The sequence below is a fragment of the Pezoporus flaviventris genome, unplaced genomic scaffold, assembly GCF_033815535.1.
Source record: "Pezoporus flaviventris isolate CSIRO_AGI_PZ_B2104156 unplaced genomic scaffold, CSIRO_AGI_Pfla_v1 ptg000006l, whole genome shotgun sequence".
Classification (NCBI taxonomy): domain Eukaryota; kingdom Metazoa; phylum Chordata; class Aves; order Psittaciformes; family Psittacidae; genus Pezoporus; species Pezoporus flaviventris.
In genome coordinates this window covers 17,992,581-18,009,530 of record NW_026892554.1, presented here as the reverse complement: position 1 = coordinate 18,009,530, position 16,950 = coordinate 17,992,581, and the positions used below count along the sequence as shown (strand labels likewise).

The 16,950-nt window shown below is 40.9% G+C and overlaps 1 long non-coding RNA gene across 1 annotated transcript; it reads right to left on the bottom strand.

Annotated features, from left to right (window-relative positions):
- Positions 1-2,649: 2,649 nt before the first annotated feature.
- Positions 2,650-10,445, bottom strand: LOC133266071 (uncharacterized). Its single transcript, XR_009742246.1, has 3 exons — positions 10,152-10,445; positions 9,322-9,407; positions 2,650-2,789 (listed from the first exon to the last, which is right to left on the bottom strand). It is a non-coding gene; the product is annotated as an uncharacterized LOC133266071 (long non-coding RNA).
- Between the last annotated feature and the right edge of the window lie 6,505 nt (positions 10,446-16,950).

Sequence of the window (16,950 nt, the reverse complement as noted above, 5' to 3'; positions counted from 1 at the left end):
ATCCAATACTTTTTTGGAAAGGTTTTTTTTTTTTCTCCCCTCCCTCCTCCGTTCGTCCCTGCCCTTTCCCTCTCTCACTCCCTCTCCCTGCTTTTTTTTTTTGGGAGGCTCAGCGCTCCCATTCGCTGCTGCTTGCCATTTGACCGTAGATCTGACTATATATGGGATGCGATGGGCGCGGTGAGGCGGGGGAGCAATTTGTTCCCGTTTCCAAATCGGCAGAGAGGGGACGTTTTGCTGCTACTCCTGGGAAGGGTGAAAGAAAGAAAAAAGAGAAGAAAGGAGTAGGGGCATCCGGACGGCCCTAGCCCTGCTCTGGAGCCGTTCCCACCCGTGGAAGTCGATCTGTTTTGAAGCAGGATAGCGGAGGGGCAGAGAGGGGTTAACTGGATGCACGGACCGAACGAAGGCGTTGTAAGACCTTCCTTCGGCAGCCAGAGGCAGAGGACGAGGAGGAATAATGGGAAGGGGCATCTCTGCCGAGAAGTCAGGCTGCAGCAGGCTCGGGTGCCAGAGTCGCGGCCGGGCAGTACAGCGCGGGGCACGACGAGCACCGAGGCTGTGGTCAGAGCAGGGTAGAGCTTCCCACACCAACGGGGAAGGGGTTGAGAAGTGACACAGACCCCCGAGGAGGTGACCATCGGGGGCACGGGATGGCTCTCCACTCCTCCCAGGCCGTGCCGGGGCAGAGAAGAGCTGCCAGGGCTCTCAATGCTCCCCACGTCCAGCACCCTCGCTGGGACTCCCTGCTCCCCATGGGGAGGGACATGCAAGGGGCCAAACCCTGAACTGAAACAGAAAAGGCAGAGGAGAATTACAACACCCCTCAGCTGGGACAGCGGTGGCTTGGCTGCCCTCCTGGGGGTAGCGAGAGCTGTGAGGGGTGGCGCCCAGGAGAAGCTGTAACAAAGAAATGGGCTGGAGAAGCGGTTCTCACCCTCCAACCTGCAACACCAGCGAGAGACAGGCAGCAGAGAGAGAGACAGCTAACAAAATAACATATAATTAAGTGGAGACCTATTTTTGCTTCTGGTGGGTCTCTCAAACTCAGCACAGTGAGCAAGACCCAACACGCTCTGTCCCCACGCCACACGCTCCCTTGTACAGTGCAGAAAGTACATGGACGTGCACAAGCCCCAAAGGATTTGGGTTACACAAAAAGAAATTAGTACTTGCAGCAGAAAATTCCTCCCTGGTGCTGTCACTGATCCGCTGAACTGATGTTACTCTGCAGCAGGAGGGAATGTTCTACAGCTTCCGGCCTGTTGTACTTGCCAGGGCAATGGGGGCTGGAATTGCAAAGCAGGCCTTGAAGGCCAGCTCCTGGAGAGCTTAAACCCAGCCTGCACCATGAACCTTCAGCTCTACAAGATAGCGAAGCCCCCCGAGCAGGGTTCACACCAACAGGTATCTCCCCCTACTCCTGAGAAAGGCCATACTCTGGATTCAGCTATGAGCTAAACAAAGTTCAAGGAGGCTCTCCACTGGGCGCAGGGATTCACATGCATGGCTACTACAAAGCATGGAAGACCATAGGAAAGCAGAAATTTTCCTTATGCCTACTTAAAGAAAAGATGATTTCTCTCTGCATTGGTTTAACAGCCAACCCTCTATGATAATAATAGTAAAATAATAGTGAGAATAGTAAAAAAAAATGAAGTAAAATATTTCTAGAGGGTGAAAATCTCTTTTCTACACAGTATTATTCATTTATCCCCATCTATCAGTTTGAAAAAAATACTATTTAAGCCCACCACAATATAAACAGCATTGCACCATCACAGAGTATTTAAAAACACCAAACAAGAGAGTATTGGAAAAGTCCACAGATTTAGTTGCTGCCAACTCTAAAGTGTTGTTTTTCTCTTGGCAATTATCTTGCTTTTTTACAATATAGCCAGTTAGAACAGATTAAGGCCATTCTGAGCTAAGTGTAGTGACTATTGAAAAGACACCTGGTTAGATATTGCTCAACAACCTGACTGCATGATGAAATCATAGAATCCCAGACTGGGTTGGGTTGGAAGGGAAGGGACCTTAATGCTCATCCAGTTCCAACCCCTGACACGGGCAGGGACACCTTCCACTAGAGCAGCTTGCTCCGAGCCCCATCCAACCTGGCCTTGAACACTGTAAGGGATGGGGCAGCCACAGCTTCTCTGGGCACCCTGTGCCAGCACCTCAGCACCCTCTCAGGGAAGAATTTCTTCCTAACAGCTAATCTAAATCTCCCCACTGTCAGTTTAAAACCATTCCCCCTTGTCCTGTCACTATGTGCACTTGTAAAAAGTCCCTTTCCATATTTCTTGTAGGTCCCCATTAGGTACCAATATGTTTTGTTCCTAGTTTAGGAAAATTTACTCCTTTGCTACAAAAAAAAAAATCCTAAAGACTGTAGGGTATCATGGCTGTAAATTCACTGAGGTAGCTCTTCTAGCCTTGGGGAAAGCAAATGTCTTGTGAAATTAAACAAACAGTATCCTGTCTGGCTAATTTGGGAGTGGTGCTGATAGGCTCTGAAAGAATTTCATGCAGCTCCATTTTTCTAGAAGAATGTTAGCCATGACATAGGAGCTTCTGGGATACGTGAGAAACTGAGACTTGGGCAGAAAGAAAGGAACTCAAAGGGGTTTCTTTTAAATGCCTGGAGGATGCCATCACCTCTGCAGCAAAACAAAATGTTGAGGTTTCACTTACCTCAAAATGTCCAGTTAAAGCTTTGTTTGTATCAAGATAACCCTGTATTCATAGGACTGCACTGGATGATGGTGATTTCATTTCTTCTTTTCCTTGTAGACAGAATATGAAAAGTAGAGACATGTATCAACATGCTTGCTATACCTTTCATTAACAATTTCAACTGCTTGGAAATTTCTGTTCCAGCTGGCTAAGAAAGGTAGGCTTGGAAATCAACTAGCTTGGATAGTCTCTCCCTCTTTAATTGATACGTGATGAAAGACTGGATACGGGTTGGTTTTGCATACTGAAACAAGGCGGCAGCACAAACTTTGCTTTTCTGACATCATACCAATTCTGTAATGTTACCTGCTACCTTTTTTTTTTTCCCCCACAGTGGCTATCTCCTCTCTCTCATTGACAAATGGTGCAGGTAACTCCCCAGCAACCGTTTGCTTCTGGGAAGTACCTACTGCACTCATCGTGAATGCTGTTCACTTAATCAGACTCTTTAGAAAATCAAGACAGCCAACACAAAGACCAGATAAGGATGCATGTTCTGTTTCTGAAACAAGGGTATTCCTGAAGGATATTCTGATTTTGAAATTCACTGCTTCTCCTATGAGGAGGTGATGTTGCACTTCAGGCTTACTCACAATATGGTATTATTTCCCAGAGCAGGGCTGGAACCCTTTTATTATCATGATGTTTCTGTCATGTCATATATCCCTTGGTATAGCCAGAAATTTGCCTTGAGAAGGATGTGGTTTTTTGTTCATGAATCGGGCTGGTCAAAGGGCGTTCGCTCTGCTGAATCTGGTAACAGACAAAAGGGTAGGTGAATACATTCATTTGGAAAAACTTCAAATGTACCCTTGGAGTTGCTTTTCCTTTTCTTTCTCCTTCTTCTCCTCCCCCCTCTCTTTTTTTTAGGAATATGCAGGAAATGACACCTAACTTTATACTACAACTGGTTCTGCCAGTTCTATGAAACATGCCTCTTAAAAGATGATTAAGGATTCAAATTAGGTCAGGCAGAGTGAACTCCTAAGCCTGTATATGTCATTTGAAAAGTGGAGTGTTCCCTCACAGGGAGGCAAATACAAATAAAATACAAACTAATTTCTCAAAGGTCTCTGAGGCCTCTGTAGCCCTCATAAAACTGGAAGGTTCATTTTGGAGAAAGGGAGCAACAACAGGAGTGTGGCATATCACCAAAACATAGGAAATTGAAAACATCTGCATTCACCTGGAAAAAAACCCAAAACTATAGATATTGATGAATATTGGCAGGTTTTACCACTACACTTAGTGTATTTTAACCTGTACGGATCTCTGGGAGCTTTGCACTGAGGAAGCTGAGGAAGAACATTTCTAAGAAGAGTATAAATGGCCAAATGTCCCCTCAGGGGAACTGGGCATATATGCTGCAGCTCTATGGCAAGAAGAAGCTCTGAAATAGAAGGTAGGAATCCTGATGGTCAGTTCTCTGCACAGCTCAGTAGGCAGCAAATGGCTACAGAAATACCCCTGAACATGCCAGTCATGCTTAATATATGCTGTAACTCTGTAAAAGGCTTTCTATAACATTTATAAGGTAATGGTGAAGAGCATTTTAGCTTATATAATTAAGAACTATTGGATGACTTGTTGGAAAACAAAGCTTTAAATTCTTCTAAAGTTATTTAATCATTTTCCTCTTCAGAATATGTTTCTGCCCCATTTGTCATTTAAGATATCTGTGAACTCCTCAAGGGTGAATGTATTTATAGTAGTCTTCTGCACCTGCCCTGATCTATAATCCAAGGGTCTACTCAGATACCACACCAAATGCTAAGAAGCTTATGACCTAACTCATGACCTAAGATCTTAAAATAGCTCTGAGAAGGTCTTCTTTCCCCCCTTCTCCCCCCAAGACTCCTGTCACGCTAATGCTACTTTCAGCTGAGCAAACATGTCTCCCAAGGTTTTGTGTTGTGTTTTCCTTTTAAATCAGATTTGTTTTAGCTGATAGTTCTGAATTATTAATGTAATTCTCTGAAAAAAATAAACAGAAAAGTAACGGGAACAAAAAGATCACTTTTGGTAAGATATTTTCCCACATCCTTCTTTTTATAGCTTCAGAGAGATTTAGGCCAGAAAAAAAAGGACAAACAGATAATTTAAACCTGCTTGCTTGTATTTATACAGTGTTGAATTTATGTTCCACTCAGTGAAGTCTCTATAAAGTCACTTACTTGAATTTGACCTCAGTAATCTTGTGTAAAAAAAAAAAGCCTTGTAAAAAAATACCCAATCCACTTTGATTTAAAGCATGCTATTATGAAAGGGAGAACAACAGTGAAGAGGACAAGTAACAGAAAACTGCAAGTAATAAGTAATGGGGGAGGGAAAAAAAAACAAAAAGAACGACCAAAATGAGCTGTACCCAGACACCAAGGTGACAAGAACTGTGAATCAGCAAATCCTAAAGGAAGTGACTCTTTCCTGGTCAAAGAGGCCAATCATAACCTTACCCTTGTGCAGAAATTGCATTAAATTTCATGGATCTACTCCGATTTACACTGTGCCAAATGATATCAGACCCAGTGCTATGGAATGCAAAGTGAGAAAAATACTGTGGAAAGACCCCCTGTCCTGACAAGAAGCAGCCCTATACCTTCAAAAGACATAGTTCCATCCTTGTTAAGCAGTTCATTTGCCAATGCTTAGAGCTATAGATAGATAAATACACTATCTTTGTAACATCTACTGCGACATCTACATGATTACAAGCTGTACTGAAGTATAGCTTTGCAGTTCTGTCAGGGAGTTGTCTTTTTTTTCCCCTGGCAGAACAAAGAGCAGTTACCATTACATATCCTAACAGTTTATGTTACTGATCTTATTGGTACAGCAACATACAATGACAGTAAATAGTGGAACAGAGCAGGGCTGGCAAAACGGAGACGGGAAACTTCATGGTATTTCTGATGTCTACCCCTTCCCACAAGAATACAGAGGGAGATGCTGTAGAGACATACCAGGGCAGAGAGCTATTTCCCTTCTCTTGGCTGCAACTGAGAAAACTGAGAGTGTTTTAGGAATGTCCTGAATTCATGTAGCAGGGAACATACAGCAGTAGCAACTACTGCAGTACAGAAGGCTATAAAAGAAAAAGTTGCTCCAGGAAGTGAATCAGATGGGGTGTATGAGCAGTTCTGTCAGGAATTAGTTTTTGTTTTGTGGAAGTTCTCAGATGTCACAGAACAAGGCAACAATCTGAATGTGGATACAAAAGTAGGAAAGTATGCACGTTCATGCAGCCTAAATCCAATCTACTTTCCTATGACTGATGATCTAGGAAACTAGGTAACAATATTCAGGGATTCCTAGCTAAGAAGAAATACCAGCATGGGGAGTTTCTACTGTGTGACTCTAGCTCTGGGAAGAACAAACTTTCTGATCACAGAGCTATCATTACATTTGATCTTCAGCAATTATTCCATTTCAATTAAACTGTGTATATAGCTCCAGAAAGTGAGTAATTAGATCATCAAAATGCACTATGTAAGCCCACAATGTAAGGAGGTTACTTCTGGAAGACAGTAATCTTTCTTATCTGATCTGAATAGTCACCTTTCCGGTAGGAAGATCCTGAGAACCCAACTGATTGTGCCTTTGCATAGTGTCAATTTTTGTTCAGCCAGGTCCAGCTGAAGTTTTCTAGTGGTCAGCAAGATGATACACAAAGGAACAACAAAGACGTCATAAAAAATAAAGGGAAAAGTCTCTGCTGAAACCTAGGGAAGGTGTTTTTTTCTCTGATCTGTTCAGAGTTCTTTTTCTCTGGGAGGAAAGAAAGAGAAGAAAGATGCATTCAGCCTGATTTTATAAACAATCATTCATCATGTAGCAGAACAAACAATACTTTATCCCCTGCACTTCAGGCCTTATATTTGTACAGCCTGAAACTTGCTGCCACAGCAAGAGAACTGTGAAAGTGTTTAGTCTCGGTTAAGGAAGTAAGAGTGTAGCCCAGGTGCTAATTCTGTCCTTCTGACATCTATCTCCGTGTATCCCATCACTGCAGCTTGTTCTTTCATATCTTCCCTGATAGCAAACATACACTTAATATCACTGAGTTCTTTGACATGTTACTAATACGACAGATGAGATTCTGGAGTAGTAAACACAATAGATAGAGTCCATTGAAATTACAGATCCATATTAATCTGTCATTAGCTTTGTATCCTTTTTTTTTTTTTTGTAACTCTGAAACTTTTCACTAGTTACTTGGCAGTTAATGCTTTTCTAGTTAAAGAACTTATTTGATGTTCCCATTAGTTTTCATGATATTTTTCTTTGGAAAGCTGTTTGGACAGAACTCATAGCTCTGTATAATTTACATTTACATGCTCCTCCCTGCCCCAGTCTAATAGAAAAAATAAATTCCAGGATAATTTTCCTAGAACTAATTCCAATTTGAATATACTTCCTCAACCCTCAGAAAACATACTTTTGAGTCTCAACATAAGAACCAAATTACCACATGCAAACAGAGTATCTGAAATAACAAGATGTCAAATTCCATGAAGAATATAATTTTTCTTCATTTTTCTTCATCTTTGAGTTAGTTAAAATTCTCTCACATACCATGATGCCAATGTGAATAGCTTTCCATTTGCTTGGGAAAGATACATGGAATGTTGGCTACAAGGCTGTCATGGGATTGCCATACAACAGCCCTTTGGTAATAGCAGAGATGACAGCCTCTTCATGCCCATTGCAAAGGTACTGTTATAGCTAATGCAGTATATCACAACATGCATATTTCAGCATGCAGATGGTAGTTTCAAGCATTAAGGTCATCGCAGAACATTAGAGCTCACAGCTCTTTTTCGTTCTGAAGGCAGAATGGCTTCTGTATTTCAAATTCCCAGATCAAGTTTACTGAGCAACAGACTGGTTTGAAATCTGCCTAGAACCTGGTGTCACACATCACCCAGCTAATCACTGCCACTGTAACAATGGTCAGAACAGCAGCTTGCAGGTGTCAACAATAAAACCTTCTGAAGTGCTAATCCTCTGCATGTCAGTGTGTTTAACATCCATCTCAACCATCCCATGGTCTGCATGAATTGTTAATCAAGTAGAATTGAAAACTGGCACTAAATGGCATAACTGCTACATCTGGGCAACAGGCTAGGAGCCAGCCAGAAGCTAAAGTTTCATGAGAAGCTATTCTAACATTCATTTGTCTACAGGGACAACAAGCTTAGCAAAGAATTTGACTTTTACTGGAGCCCTCCTGCCAGAGTGGCTCTTCCAAGTTCATAGCTGAAGCGAACATTTTACAAAGAATCAACTGCACACTTTTCCAGCACAGCCAACAGTGAGCTTAACCAGAGGCAGAATCCCCCAGTGGCCTTTTTGTCTTACTTCGGTGATTACAATTTCACTTCAACTGTTTATGAGAAAGGATGATGATTTCTCACACAGGCTGTGTGACTTTACGTTCTGCTTCTGACACCAGGATATCAAATACAGATCCTGATGAAGCTGAAGGCTGCTCACCACCTCTTTAGCATGCAGCTGTAGAGTAAAGGCTTCAAAAATACAATTGCTGAGAGTTAGTGAGATTTAGATATTCTGGACTCACTCACCAGGCTATAGAGATGAGTAGGACCTCACATTCTGACTCCTTTCATCACCAACGGAATGAGGTTCTGCATGCCAACAGCTGCTGCTTCTAAAGACCTTGCTGAGAACTGACAACTGCTATGTGTCTAAGCTGTGTAAAACAAGAGGCAGTTTTTGGGTCCCTGACAAACTGCCAGTTCAACTTTGTACAGGCAGCTTCTAGTTTTTCCTCTTGCCCCTGTGGCAGCCTGAATGGTTTATAAGGCAAGATCTGGCCAGCATTTGCTCGTCTGCTTGAGCTTTTATTAATAAAACTGGGAACATACAGCAGGTCTGTAACGTGTACACTGATGCCAAGTGAACAATAAGGAAAAAAGGGTTAGTTTTTAAACATTTTACTAATATATTTGAATTTCAATGTATAACAAGTAAGTTGTATTTTAAGTCTGTTGATTTGCTGAAATAAATCCTGTGTCAGAAGCTGAGGTTCCTGCTGAGCAGCTAAACCTTAACTTGCATTATAAAAGCCATCCACCATGCTTTTGTCAGTGCTGTTGCACAATACAGAATTGTTTCACAGTTGTCTTCCTTGCAAAAGCAGAGCATTCATTTCATTCTGTTGTTCTCCACAACCTCTCAAATCAGAGAAGTCCATCATACGCACCACACAAGCCCTTCTTGTTCACACTAAGTACTTTCCAAATTCGATAGAAAGTAAGATATAGGTGCCTGTTTCTGTAATACTCTGGGGTACAAATGCATTTCCTGTACTCGAGACAAGGACATATTTAAAACTTAACTGGTAGTGTTTGGTTTGTTTTTTCTTTTTTTCCCCTTCCCACAGCATCACTTACTGCCAGGTTCACTTTGCAGATCCTTCGGGCATGTATGTATCATATAATGAGCACCTAGTGAAAATCCCCAAGCAAGTGTCAGAACTGGAAGAAGTTTGTCTACATTAGTACACAAAAGTATATAGGCTAACTAGCACTTATAGCACTGCCAGGACCAGGCTCTGCTTACCATCTCTGCATGGTACCATGCTGCCCAATGTAGGATCAGCAGCTTGCTTGGAGCTCAACCTGGGCTTGACAATATGGGGCTAACCTCTGCACAGCAGACACAACCATTGTTTTCTCCAATTAAATAGGGCATCTGCAGGATCTCCTCTGTTCTACAGAATACAACCTCAAGCTGGATGTAGAGGATAAATACCTAGTTCTGGATGGCGAGTGCTCCACAAACAGGAGAGGTAATATACTTCAGCACCACATGTTAAAAACAGAAATAATAAAAGATAGTCTGAAATGTTACGTATGGGATATTTCATTTTAGTGAAAACTATATTTTAAACCAAAACCAATAGGATCCTTCTGCTTCCAATCTGAGGTGAATCAATTCTAGTATTAGTGTAGGAGCTTGGTGTTGAGAATAAGCTTTTTATTTCTTTTTGTCCTTTTTGAATGACTCTCAATTTCACTCCTTCCTGCACTCAGTTTCTTTTCTTTAACAACTGGTTTTCAAAGCATGAAGACATTCAGCTCTCAAGAATTCTGACAAAACATTTTGGGGGACAATATTTGTGGGTTTTTTTTTTCCCCTAAATAAATAATTTATTCAATAAATGACAATGCCAAGCTTCATAAGAGCTTTGAATCTTGTTCTTTAAACATAATAAGCAAGGACAAATGTAACTGCATGGTTTGGATTCTAAAAATATGACATGATTTTCTTAATTATAAGTTTTACAGAAACTCATGTAACATTGCAGGGATCAGGAGGGAGGAAAGAACCCTATTGTAAGTGAGAGCTTGTCACTGATTCCCAGTTGGTGGCTTTTCCATGCCACTTACCTGCTTTGTGCTTCTGATTCTGAGTGTGTATACTGTGAAAAGTTTGAAACTGGTTAAGAAAATGCTATTTGCACTGCAAGAATTGTACACAATCTAAGTAGGTACTGTCTTCCACTACTCTGCTGGTGTAGCAAGGTTATATCCTAATTATTTCTAGCAATCTGTACAGCATATCTCAGCATCAGTATCAAGGGAAGAGAGAGAAAATATTAGTGAAAAATTATCATCCACACAAAGTATCTTTAAAATCACTGGAACTGGAAACCATATGGAACCACACCAATTCCTTTAATAGACTCTTGTCTTCAAGCTAATACAGCTGGTGACGAAAGGTTTAGACTAACAAGGCATTAGACTGCAGGCCAGACTCTGGTCAGCTTTGCCACAGACTTTGTCGGAGCAACCTCTGACAAAGAGAACATACTCTGTGTGTCAGTAAAACAGTGATTACAGTTCTGTTCTTCTTCTTCTTTCATGATTTGAACATGAGCACTCATTCCTCAGTACATCTGTTTTCTCAGATCTTAGCGCAACTTCTGCTGCTGCATAATAAGTAACACTAAGTTCACAGGCAATGCATGAAGCAAAACTCAGACCCAGAATAGTGGATTCTTTGTTACTTCATGGCACATTTTTTGTTTGAATTTACAAAAAAATCTCAGGGTTTATGTTACTCAGTACTGGAATTCAGCAGAGAACCTGCACTGCTTAAAGCAAAACTAGACACTCCAGATAAAAAGAGAAATGAACAAGTCAGTGAGTGATTTTCCCTGCTGAGCATTCTGCAGCTCACAGAATCTTGAGTGAACCATCCATTTGGGGTTTCTCCACTGATAAGAGAATTTTCTAATTTTGCTTTTCTTAATCTCTCTAAATGAAGAAGATATTTTCTTATTTTTCTCCCTTTTCTGAGTTCCCTTATTATTTTAAATGAAGTCATGAAGTATTTGCTGTGCAAAAGGTAAGTTTTTCTTGCCCAGACTAGTAGAAATTTGCAGTCAAAATGTGGTTACAAGAGCATTAGGACCAGATCAATTTCTGTTGTCTCCACAATAGGTTTTCAGCTATTTCTGGAGCAAATGACCTGCCTGTGGAAGACACTTGTAAGGACTGGGAAAGATGGCAATTTTCAGGACATCATGGGATGTTTAATTTATATTACACGTGAGCACAGAAAGCCCTCACTGAGGGCAGAATGTATAACCAAGATGTCATTTTCCATCAGTTCCCAAAGAAACCATCCACTGCTATAAAAGTCAACAGGCAGAACCAGTTACAGGCTTTTGCAAATGCCTAAAAGAATGAAAAAGAATGAGGACAAATAAACCTTCAACTACACTTTTATCTGTCCCTATCATAGGCTGTGATAAAGTACATAACATAAAGAACATAACACATAAATACATTTGCTAAAGAGAGGCAGAATGGGCGCAAGGTAGGAGGCAGAGTCCTGCGGCCCTTTTAGTTCCCTAAATATTCCCTCTGAAACCAGAACTATGTCAGGAATCTCTGCCTTCAAAAACACAAAGTCTTTTTCCTACTTAAAAATGGCCAAATGGATTAAATTCAAATTTAAGGAAAAAAAATCAAAATAATCCTGGACTGTACCTTTTAATGCCAAGTTTCTGCCTGGAATGAATTTCTGTGGTTGCATATTAATCCCCTAAAAACAGCATAGAAATGGTGACAACTGTAATAGTTACTCATACTGGTCCTTTACTTAAACAAAGTTGTTAAAATATTGTATTTAATTATCCACACCCAATTATAATGCCAAAATAAAAAAATATATATATAATAAAAAGAATCCCCACTCCGTTAATTTTAAGCAAAAGCTCCAGTTTGTGTCTGCAGCACCAACATGTGTGATCTTTGGCCACAAACCCTCAAGCTTTTCATCAGTACAATGCAAAACTGAAGGACTGGGTGAAACATTTTTGGGTTCAGGGACATTGGTGGCGCAGAGCCATCTTGTTCCACTTGGAGCTACTGGGAAAAGGGGCCTCACTGCTCTATTCCTGCCTTTGAAAATCTGCATGTGACCTAGTTGGGCATCCTGGATTCAAGGTGTTGACTACATCTCCAATAGAAGCTTATGGTATATGAATTAGCCAAAAATACCACTGAAAACAACGATTCAGCAGATTAAAGGACTCAAACACACTGCAAGTTTCTCATTTGAAAAACCCAATCTAAGTCAGTTTTAACATGTAACTGGTGGGGCCAGACGACATTTGATTGTCAGCAGGGAGTTCGCCAAGGTTGCTGACAGGTCCCTTGAGAACAGCGGATTCAGATTTTAGATGAAGGGTTGGTGTTCATCACTAGAACTGCTTTAACATATGCGACTTCTCTATTATGTTGCCATTTAACTACACTGACTGGCAAAACAAGGTATTTCTCTACATACCGTATGTGGCTTAAGATTGGAAAGAGAAAAATGATGGTACAGTGTTAAAGCTATCATGCAAGCAAGCTTACTAAAACAATGTGGAGGGCGAAGAGTCTTTTGTTCTTTATTATTAAGTGATTTCAAAGCACACCCAAAGGAGCAGGGGATGCAGAGCTCACAGGGAGGAACTGCCTCAGTGTCCATTAGTCACAGGGACAGGAATTTCCAGATTTCAGGCTGAGCTGATATGAGAAAGCAGGAGTAGGATAGGGTAGGGACACACCAAAGTCAGATTTTAAGTGGAAACAGGATAGAGTGTTAATGGATAGTTTGACCAAACCAAATTTAACAGCTTCCAGCAGAAACTCAATAATGAGAAGTTAATTTCTTTTCTGAACACAAGTTATTGATGATGCAGTTAAAGATTTGATACCTTGGATGTTATAATTCCTAATTGTAGAATACAGTAGAATATACAGTATTTTAACTTGGTTTTGTTCACACTGGGCAGTTAGAGTAAAGCAAAAGCAAACCCAAAATTAAGCAGCTCTCTCCTGGTGGAACAAAACTTCTTGCGGAGGAGTTCACCACAGGATAGTGCAACTGAAATCCAAAAAGTCTGCAGGAATATACACATTACTGCAAAGTAAAACTGTTCTCTTCCTGTTTTCCATTGTTATTTTAACACCACCAATATTCTATAATATCATGAAAGATCTTTACTTTTTTTAGCTTGAAACTTTTCTACAAAACAAAAGATTCTGGAACGGGGTTTCTGTTGACAAACAGGCAAACACTGATGACGTGTTCAGTTTGACTAAGAAGGGAGAAATCATTAAAAGAGAATTTTAGAAAAGAGATTAGAAAATGAGAAAGCTCATCAAAGTATTGATTCTAAAAATATATGAAGTTATTCTGATTCATAGCCCTAAATTCAGAGTGAGTAAAAGGCCTTCAATTCAGCTACTTGAACAAGAGCAACTTCTTCACAGAAGTCATCAGAAATGGTTGAAGATTTTCCCAGTTAAAGGTTCTCCTCTGTAATTCTAACTGGGTAGAAATGAGCCAAGTGACAGACTAACATCGGGCACATTCTTCTCAGAGGGAAGTAATGTACTTCAGAAAAAACATTCTGAATTTCACCTATTGATAACTGAGGACAGCCACTCAAGGGGGCTGATTGTTGACAGTTTGGTTAAAATCTCTATTCACTGGGCTGATGAGGTTAAAAAAGGTTAGTACTCAAGTGGAAAAGAAAATCACTACACTATTAAAGAGCTATTTGAAAGTGAAAGGGGCATCTTCACCTGTATGAGTGGCTTCAGCTCTGGTGAGCAAGTGATTAAGAGCACAGCTGAGGATAGAGACTGGTGAGGGAACTAGACTTCTCTATGGGAAAAAAAGCACGGATAAAAAGAACATAAATGTTTCTTTTAGAAAGGAGACTAACAACAATTAGGCTATATAAAAATAACAAATGGGTCAGGAAAAAAGTCAGGAATTTCTGGCTACTCTGATGTTAAAAGAAAGAGGAAACATTCAGGAAGGACCTGGAAGACAGCAATTTTAAAAAGGATGAGAACTCGAATAAAACATGGTTAATCCATGAAACTTACAGTTGCAGAAAAAAAATGAGACTACTACTTCAGTAGATAAAAATTAGGACCAGTGATGAGATCATCAGAAATCCAAACGGCACGGGAATTTGCACAGCACAGCTTTTTAGCCCTCTATGCTGCCCTTTGCCCCCTCCAAAGAAATGAACACAAGCAGAATATAAAGTCCCATGCTTCAGGGAGAGAAGTCAGTAACTACAAAGAAATCTAAATCACAGGCAGGTCATGTCAGAATTGTACTTTCTAGAATTTGGGTATTATTCTCTTTGAAACATCTGGCTCTGGCTATAGAGACAGACTTCTGGGCTACATTCCTCTGAGCTAGTATGGCAAGTTTAGCTTTTGCCTTTATACTGTGTGTATTTTGCTTTTCTGTCTCCCTATCTGTTAGAGACACAGTCAAAGCTTCCTGTGTTTATGGAATGTCTGCAAAAACCACTAGTTTTTTGGGCAGGGAAAACTGACCACAAGTGCTGAATGTTCGGAGGTTGTCTCAAAATTCATCTGATGATTAAAAACAGGCTTTGGGAACAGAAATCTCTCTCCTCCTTCACCAAAATCAGTGTGCTGATTTAAATGCATGCATTTTTCAAATAAATATAAGTGTTTGGTTTTGGTTTTTTTTTTTTAATAAAGGAAGAAAAGGGACACCCACCCACACATCACAGTAGCAACAGCTTGGTTTGTGTCAGCTTTGAACTTTGCAAGTCCTGTTTCATTTCTGTTTGGATCTCAGTTGGGCATTTTCTCCCACTGTGCCCACACATGCAAATAATCTTCTGCGTTTTCTGTAGAGAAGGAGAAATAGCAAGCAAAAACCCAAACACCCTCCCCACTCTGCCCAAAATACTCACTCACTCTTTCACCAATCCTTTGAAGAACCACCACACCAGCTTGGGTCTCTTCCTTCCTTATATTCTTTGACCAAAGAAGTGAGAATTGAGCGGTCTGGAATAGCAATTGCTAGAACCACACTCCAAGATCCTCAGCAAAAAAAAGTGGAGCATCAGTGCTGCAATGATTCCACCCCAGCAGGTATCTCCTTGAAACCAGGGTGAGCTGGTATTCTCTACAGCAAGCTCTAGCAAGGCATTGCTGTTAGCCTTACTGTAGAACACAGCAGCTGAGGTGCAGAAAACAAACGCTACTTACCTACTGCAGACATTATCCTGAGAGAAGGGACTTAGACTCAGGTCTCCTAAATATGAGGAACACCTCCTCCTGTATGTTTTACTCACTCCCTACTTTGCTCTCATGACTTCTGTATCTAGCTCAAGCCAGACACAGAAAAGCATCATGTAACATCAAAAAAATAACCATTCCTCTTTCCTTGGTGCCTTGGTGCCGTTTTGTTGGTTTTTTGTTGTTGTTTTTTTGGGTTTTTTTTGATGCAGTAGTAGAGGAAAAAAAGGGAAAAAATGAATAAAAGAGGTAAGCTATTTTTCCTCAGATAAGGACCTGGCAATACAAAGCTCAGTGCAGAACTGCTGTAGGTCAAATGCTGATGAGACCCCGAGTCCAGAAGCTTGCTTTGCTCATGACAGATGATCACTTAGCAAGTCTCAGCTAGATGCTGCCCCCTGTATTTCCTTCTTATTGCAAGGAAGCTGTGTATTGAACCTTATAAAGAGCGTAGGGAACAGTGCTAAAAACTGAATTTATAAGGAAAAACATCCCCTCTCCCCCATTTCTGAGGTTTGTTCATCCAAAACAGAGGTAGAGTTGGCACTTGCCATTTGGCAATTCACAGGCAGCACAACTGAACTCAGAAAGTGAAGAACATGTTTAACTGAACCCGTAGAGGAATTGTAGGCAGGAAGAATATAGTTACTCACATTGGACTTCAGCTAGAAGACCGGAGTTATCAGCACTTGCAAAAAGTAGTAGGTGGCTTATACTACAAGAAACATTGGATGCAACATGAACCACAGTTCTCTTAGAGCCTTCTGTAATGACATGCCAAGGAAGGAAGACGTGGGAATTTCAGCTTCACGTTTGCTCAGTTCAGTTTTCTAACCATTGCTATTTAACTCTCTTAGCTCCTATAAAAACAGAAGAACCTTAAAAGTGATGGAACATAATCAACTCAGCACACAAAATCAGCAGCAACAGTAAAAACTCTGGAGCCGAAGCAGTCTGGTTCAATTGCTCAAAACCGGAAGAGGGGTTTAGCACACAGATTTTACCCTGAGGGTAAAATAATTTGTGTAGGGCCCTCCTGCTAGGATGGTCCCATATTCCCTTTAACAGTCTTGCAAAAAAGGTTGCAGAAGCCAAAAGTATCATTTGTTAGGAGATAGGGTGAATGCATCTTTGATTTGGGGGGGAGGGGTGTTGCTTTCGGTTTTCAAGTAGATTTTAGCCAGTTTTACAAACCTCCAGACTTTGCTCCCCGAGCAGACTGCCTGTGGAGCCATTCGCTAACCAAGGGTATTTTGGAGCTGCTGGTTCCCTTTAATACATGCATATATATATTTCTTTATATATAAGAAATTGGTGTTACTTCTTCCTTTTCCCACTACAACTCATCTTTGAGCTATTCTCACTTGTCTTGGTCAACTTAATTAGTCCAGTCAGGCCAGGCTCATTTCCCTGGCACCAGCATTTGACAGCTCTGGTCAGCAGGCAGATATTTGGGGGTAGGTTTCATGTGGCTTAATTCTGAAATAATGAGAGGGAAATGAAAAAAGGAAGGTTAGCCTGTGGTGCCATCCATCCATTTGAGATGTAAGTACAGTGCAGAGTGACTTGATCCTGTACTTGACACTTTCACTCCTGCAGTGCTAGAGTT